Source organism: Rhinopithecus bieti, unplaced genomic scaffold (assembly GCF_001698545.2).
Source record: "Rhinopithecus bieti isolate Rb0 unplaced genomic scaffold, ASM169854v2 scaffold_26061, whole genome shotgun sequence".
In the NCBI taxonomy this organism is placed as follows: domain Eukaryota; kingdom Metazoa; phylum Chordata; class Mammalia; order Primates; family Cercopithecidae; genus Rhinopithecus; species Rhinopithecus bieti.
The window spans coordinates 1,053,592-1,059,804 of NW_016811928.1; the positions used below are offsets into that span (position 1 = coordinate 1,053,592).

Sequence of the window (6,213 nt, forward strand, 5' to 3'; positions counted from 1 at the left end):
CTTTTCATTTTCTTTCTTCACATACTAACACAGCACTGATTTTTCAATAAAAAAGATACTGTAAATAGTTGTTGTTTTTAATAATCAAAATTAATTTGTACCATCTTTAGTTGATCTGTATACTTGTTCAAGCTTTCATTATAATAATAAAGCTACAATATAGTGAAGTTTTATACATTACCTCATTTAATTCTCAATAAAATCCCAAGGAATAGGCATTATTAATGTACCCACATTGGAGATTAAAAATAAAACAAGCTTATAGGAGATCGCTTATAATCACACAGGTAGTCATCTGCAGGGCTAGTATTCAAAATAGATATTAATACTTTGGACTTTAACTGGCACAGGAGAATAAAAATATCAGGGATATGCTTACTTAATTATTTTTAGTAATTTAAATCAGCCCATATATTAGTAAGTAAAAGATTAAAAAATGATCCTAAATACCAGGCCTGAGTTGTTTGTCAATTGCCTTAATTCCATGTTTAGACTTGAATTAATAGACATAACTAAAAATTTAAATGACAAAATTCTGATAAGAAAACACAGTGCATAATTAGTGCACATCTCTGGATTTGGGGAGGAAAGTGACTTGATTTACATAGGGTATTGTTTTTCCTAATTAATTGTAGTCTGCCACATATTTGTGTGTGATTGCTTCATAAATGGTTTACAAATTGTTAAGAAGTTTATGGATATAGAGAAATAATATTACAGCTCAATAAGTAAACTTTTACAAGTGTAGAAGAGAAATTTTACATTAAAATGTGACTTTGTTTCTTCATCCTGAGAGAATGAATTTTTTAAAAACACATTTAAAATCAAGCATTAGATATGCAAATATGTGTTCAGATCAGAGATACCAAAATTATTCAAATGATTAATTATTCATCATAAAATGTCAATTAATAATTACGAAGCAGAAAAGGCATCTTTCTAATGCATCTTTATTTTCTTGGCCTAAAAGGGCTAAATATACATGTTCAATTGACTTCTATCAAGTTTTTAAAATTCAACAAAGTAAACAAATTGTAAACAAGTGCAAGCTCTGAATTTTAATGAGAACAACAAATATGCCCAAAGCGAAGGGAAGAGCAAAAAATAATAATAAAGAAAACAAAACAAAACAAAGACAGTTATGTCCATGACATATGCGGCCTCATGCTCACTCACCTGCTAGGTAATGGACAGAAACCTAGCCTAGCCAAGAAAACAACCTAGCAACCCAAGTTGTGAATTTGCCTAGCAATGTGCCAAATACGTGACACCATGATGCTTCTCTCTGAATTGATCAATCTTTGTTGGGGTTCAGGCGGAGTGTTTTGGGAATTTTCTACCCTTTCCAAATAGTCACCAGAAGAAAAGCGCAGTTTAAGTTTCACAAAATTACCTATTGTAATTTCTAAAGTCTGTTAAAAAATTAAGCACTGCTAAAATATGGCTGTAAATAAACTTTTTCACATTGCCTTAATTCTAAAGAATGCCCCTATGCCAAGCATTATGCATTTTGTCCAGGAAGATTATATCTTGTCTTTTAAAATTATCAGTCTGAGTTGATGTAATAATATAGAAGAATAAACCATTATGGTCAGTGAAATATTGATTTTTTTTTTTATTATTATTATTATTTTACTTTTCACTGACACCTGGTGAACTTGTCGTCTCTGAGACCCGGGGAGTTATTTTAGTCAGGGTGTCCCGGCCCTCCTGCTGGTAGATTAATTACACATTAAACGTTGTGTTTTCAGAACGAAATAATAAATCTGGACACATAAAAGAGACACAAAAAGAATCACAGCGAGGGAGAAGAGGGGATGTTAAAACAAGAAATTGCAAAAGGGAGATATCAGATAGAAAGGAGAATGCAGGAAATGCAACTGGGAAAGAATTTCAAGAAAATAAGGATAAAGGGCAGGGAGGGCTGAAAGGAGGGCCAGAGGGAGGAAAAGCAGGAGGGAGATTTTTGGTTTTCAATTCCCTGGTGAGGCTGCTGGCGCCCGCGCCCTCAACGCCCCAGCCTTCCAAGTTGAGGCGAAAGCCACCTCCTCGGGCCTGCGTCGCATCCAACTTACTCCAAGTTTTCTGGTGACTCCTACGGGGCCCCTTTCCGTACCCTCCGGCACCCCCCCCCCCCCCCGAGTGAGATTGACAGTCGCGTGGAGGAGGCTTTTCCAGGCACAGCCTTTCTCATGGTAATCAGCCCCCAGCATCACCTCCCGGCCGCGGCTGCGCCAGCTCGGAGCGCGGCTCGCGGACCCCGGGGACCGGAAACAGGGCGGCGGGCGGGGAGCAGGAGAGCGAGCCAGGTCAGCTGACCGGGCGACGGGCGGGGGTCCCGGGATCCCGGGCGGGGACAGGTCTGGGGGAGGGCGGTCTGGTAGGAGGGGGCCGAACACCGCACCCCCCCCACCCCGACGCGCTCCTCCGCTTGTGCAGCGGGGCCCTTCCTGGAGATCAAATGCAGGGACCAAAGCTGGCGGCAGGGGTTGGGGCGGGGTGGGGGGGAGGTGGCAGAGCGCGCGGAAAATTGGGGACAACAACCAGACCTGTTTAGCATCAATAAATTAAGATGCTCATTTGGGTCCTGAAGTTTGCTGGTTCCTGTCAGTGGAGACGTTGGCAAAAGCCCTGAAGCCGAGACTCAGCCTTTACTTCAAAAAAATAAAATAAAATCTACCCCTCAGCTGGCCGCCCTGCTGGGGCCAGGTGACGTGCGAGATTCCACAGCCTGCGGGTCTCGCAGCAGGGATGTTAGGGACGGTCTGAGCTTCTCTGGTCCTGTTTTGGTTTTGTTTAAAAGGGCTTCTCAGAGAGATGCTCCTGATTTTTTTTTTTAATAGACTTTCCCCTCCTATCCTAGGCTCAACTCCGAATGGATTGGATTGCGAGTCTGCACGTGAGAAAACCGTTTGGCTTGGCTTGGACCCCTGCCGCCCCCCACCCCCTCCACATACACCCAATCCAGGGGTCCCCTTTATCACCCTTTGCTTGCAACTCCAAAAGAAGTTGCCCACCTCCTGAGTCACAGCACAAGGTCGAATAATTCCTTTAGATGAAAGATCAGTTCCATTTCAAAACGAGAATAGGTTCCTTTTTTTATTTTCTCCACATGGTACAAAATAAACAGAATTTGCTTAAAAAAAAAATCATTAGCTGTGGCCAAATTCGAATTCCTTCTACAGCGTGTGTGTTCAAGGGCAGAAACATTGTATCTCTTCGGGCATCTGGGCCGCCAAGCTGAGCGGGGGGAGGGGGGAGCGGCTGTGAAAGTTGAGGAAATTGACAGACTGAGAGGTGGATGGGGGGACAGGCACCAGGTCCTGGCTGGAGGGAATTGGAAAACAAAAGTGCATCCTTCTCACCCTGCCTGAGTGGAGGGAATCCTGAGGGAGGCAGTTTGTTTTGCCCATGGAAACCCTAAATAATTATTTTCCCCCTTCAATGTTGATTGCAATATTATTTCACATTTCCGTGTATCTGTTGTTTTAATCTCTTTCGTCTGCGTTAATCTGGAAGTGGATTATTAATGGGGAAGACAGAGAAGGAGAGATTCATTTGCAGGACTTACTTTGCTGTGTGAGGAGCTGAAAGCCAGCAGCCCCCAGTCCTCTCGACTTTTCTCTGCGTCCTGCGCTCCTGCATCCCCCTGATCCCACGATCCCCATTGTCCCCGACCTGGCCCTCGGATTGAGGGAGTGTTCGGAACAAATTTATATTCCGGCTTCCTCCCGACCCCATCACCTCTGCCACGTTGGGAACTCTCTCGGCCAAATGCCTGGGGAGGGGCGTGCCAGTCAGGAACGAGGGCAAGGCAACCTAGCAGTAGCGCTCACCCCTCGCGGAGACCCCTCCCGTGCCACCATCCAAACATCCACCTTCATGGGAACCTGGAAGACTGCTTTTTCATCCCAAACTAAATACTGGCCAGTCGGAACTACCAGTGCTAAATGTTGGGGACTGCCTCCTGCCACTTGAACGATTACTGAGTCCAGGGTAATCAGATGATTAGGTGTTTTTAATGGAAATGCTTAGGTTTTTATTATTATTATTATTTTTTAAGTCAGATCCTAAGTAACCTGACATTTAATATACATAATAAAGACAAGTGTTTTGTTAGCTATTGGATTGGATCCTTTGACCTGAGGTTATGCTTGTGTGTGTGTCTGGGCTGCAAGCCTCCAATGGCTACCTGGGTGCCTGAAGAGGAGTCTTGCCTGGAACCACTCTATATTCAAAGGGTTCCTTCTTCCTTAGGAGTGGGAGAGGGGTGGCTGTAAAGCAAGCTTCTAGAGAAAGCTGGACTCCAATCTTTTAAATTAAAAAAGAGGAAAAAAGGAGGAGGAAGAAAAATGGACATGAGCAGTGGTGCTGAATCTCAGAAGAGGAACTTGATAAGTCACACATATATTTAGTATAGAGATATAATAATGAAAGAAATGTAAAATATAACATTAAGAATGTGCCTGACCCAGGTTGAAAATCTTTGATTTTATTTATTAATAATTTTTAAGCTGAAGATCCTGAATGCCTTTCTTCTATAGACACTTTATCTGTGATGGGGTGGGGGAGAGAGTTAATTTATCCAGTAGCTATTTCCATTATAATAAATAATTAAGTTAGGAAAGAGGTGAGTCTGTAACCAACTGTGAAAATCTACTTTCTTGCATCCTAGAACAAGATCTAGCTGTGGTCGTGCTAGGTAGCTATTAACCCCTCCCCGCCCCGCAAAAAAAAAAAAATACAAAATACAAAATACAAAGACGTGTACCTCTGGGAGTGTGATGTGGCAACCCATGTGGTGGCTTCTCCCTCCTTTGAGTGCAATTGCCAGTGACTCTTGCATTCAAAGCCTTGCTTTAGGCACACATTCAAAGCACAGTTCAAAGCAGTTTATCTTAATATAGTGTTGGATCAGGGTATTATTTGTTTCAGATTTCATCAGACTGGAAACAGGAGGGTGTAACATATTTAACAATATTAAAGCTTAAAAACTGGTGTGAGGCAGCTCTCTGGTCCTCTTAACACCTCCACCTTTACCTTTCTGAAGGATCCTAAATGCTGTGAGACTAGAAGTTTATTTGTGCTCTGAGGTTCTCAAGCACTTTCACTCTTTAGAAAAAAAAAAAAAAGTCTCACAGTTATTTAAGAAATTGAGCCTGAACCATCCGAAGATAGGAGATTTCTTCCTTTTCCGATAAATGCCTGTGCTCAGCATCCTCAAATTTGGCTGTCTTTATTTACTTCTATATTAGTTCCAATTATGTGCAGTGTAAACCAGCTTTTTGATTAACAAAACAGCAGAGCATTGGTTAAGAACACTTAAACTTCAAAAAAATTCCCCTGGGAAGTGGGCTCTGAATTGGTTAATAATGTGCAGTACTTGCTAAATTGCTGACTTCCAGATGTGGAAAATATCTTTCTTGTTTAGGACCTATGTAACCTGATTGGATTACGACAGAAGCGTCACGTTGGAAGCTTTTGAGTGATTATTTAATTAACCATACAGTAGAAAGCTGTATTCTCCAGGAAATCCCTTCCATATTTGCATAACCAATCCCTTCAGAGCAAAGGTGGAGTCTTTTCTTTTTAATTTTACTTTAATTGTAATATCAAAAAATATATACTCCAAAACTTAGACCCCATGCCGTTTAATATCATGCTCTCCCTTCCCTGCTAAGTTTCTCCATGGCCTTTCTCTTTTCTCCTCCTGCCTCCTTACACATTCTCCCTTACTTTGTAGTGAGGTCTCCCCGAGGTGTAGAGAGATTCAGAGATCGGTCAACTGAGTGTTCTATGTTAATTTACTTAGAGACCCTTTATTAAAATGCCAAACTACTTTTTAATATTGGGATCCAGTCCAGAAATTCATCATGCACACACCCTAACACAAATGCCCTAAGATGCAGCTCTCATGCAGCATTTTTTTTTTTTTTCTGGCTCTGGTACCTAAAAAGAAAAAAAATAATAATAAGGGAAAGGGCAGTGAATTTTGTTCCAGAAGGTGTACTGAGATAGCTACACAATTTGATGTGCATCTCAAATCTGGTCATTAGAGATATCTGTATAAGAAGAGACGATCTGGATTGAGGACCCGGGATCTTTCCCTTTAACTTTCGCCCCTTGGAGTTCTCCAGTTCTGTGAATGGTGTGCACCGTTTTCCGCCCTGTACTCTGTAGGATTTAGTGATGAGGATAATGATGCCAAAGGCT

The 6,213-nt window shown here is 41.9% G+C and overlaps 2 long non-coding RNA genes across 2 annotated transcripts in view; one reads left to right on the forward strand and one right to left on the reverse strand.

Moving 5' to 3' along the window:
* The first annotated feature begins 2,211 nt into the window (after positions 1 to 2,211).
* Positions 2,212 to 3,139, forward strand: LOC108544313 (uncharacterized). The gene is made up of 2 exons (XR_001889801.1): positions 2,212 to 2,309; positions 2,864 to 3,139. It is a non-coding gene; the product is annotated as an uncharacterized LOC108544313 (long non-coding RNA).
* A 2,660-nt stretch (positions 3,140 to 5,799) lies between these two features.
* LOC108544318 (uncharacterized) overlaps positions 5,800 to 6,213 on the reverse strand; it is a 1,681-nt gene continuing 1,267 nt past the window's right edge. Inside the window, exon 4 of the long non-coding RNA XR_001889806.1 lies at positions 5,800 to 5,949. This is a non-coding gene — a long non-coding RNA (uncharacterized LOC108544318). The remainder of the gene's footprint in view (positions 5,950 to 6,213) is intronic.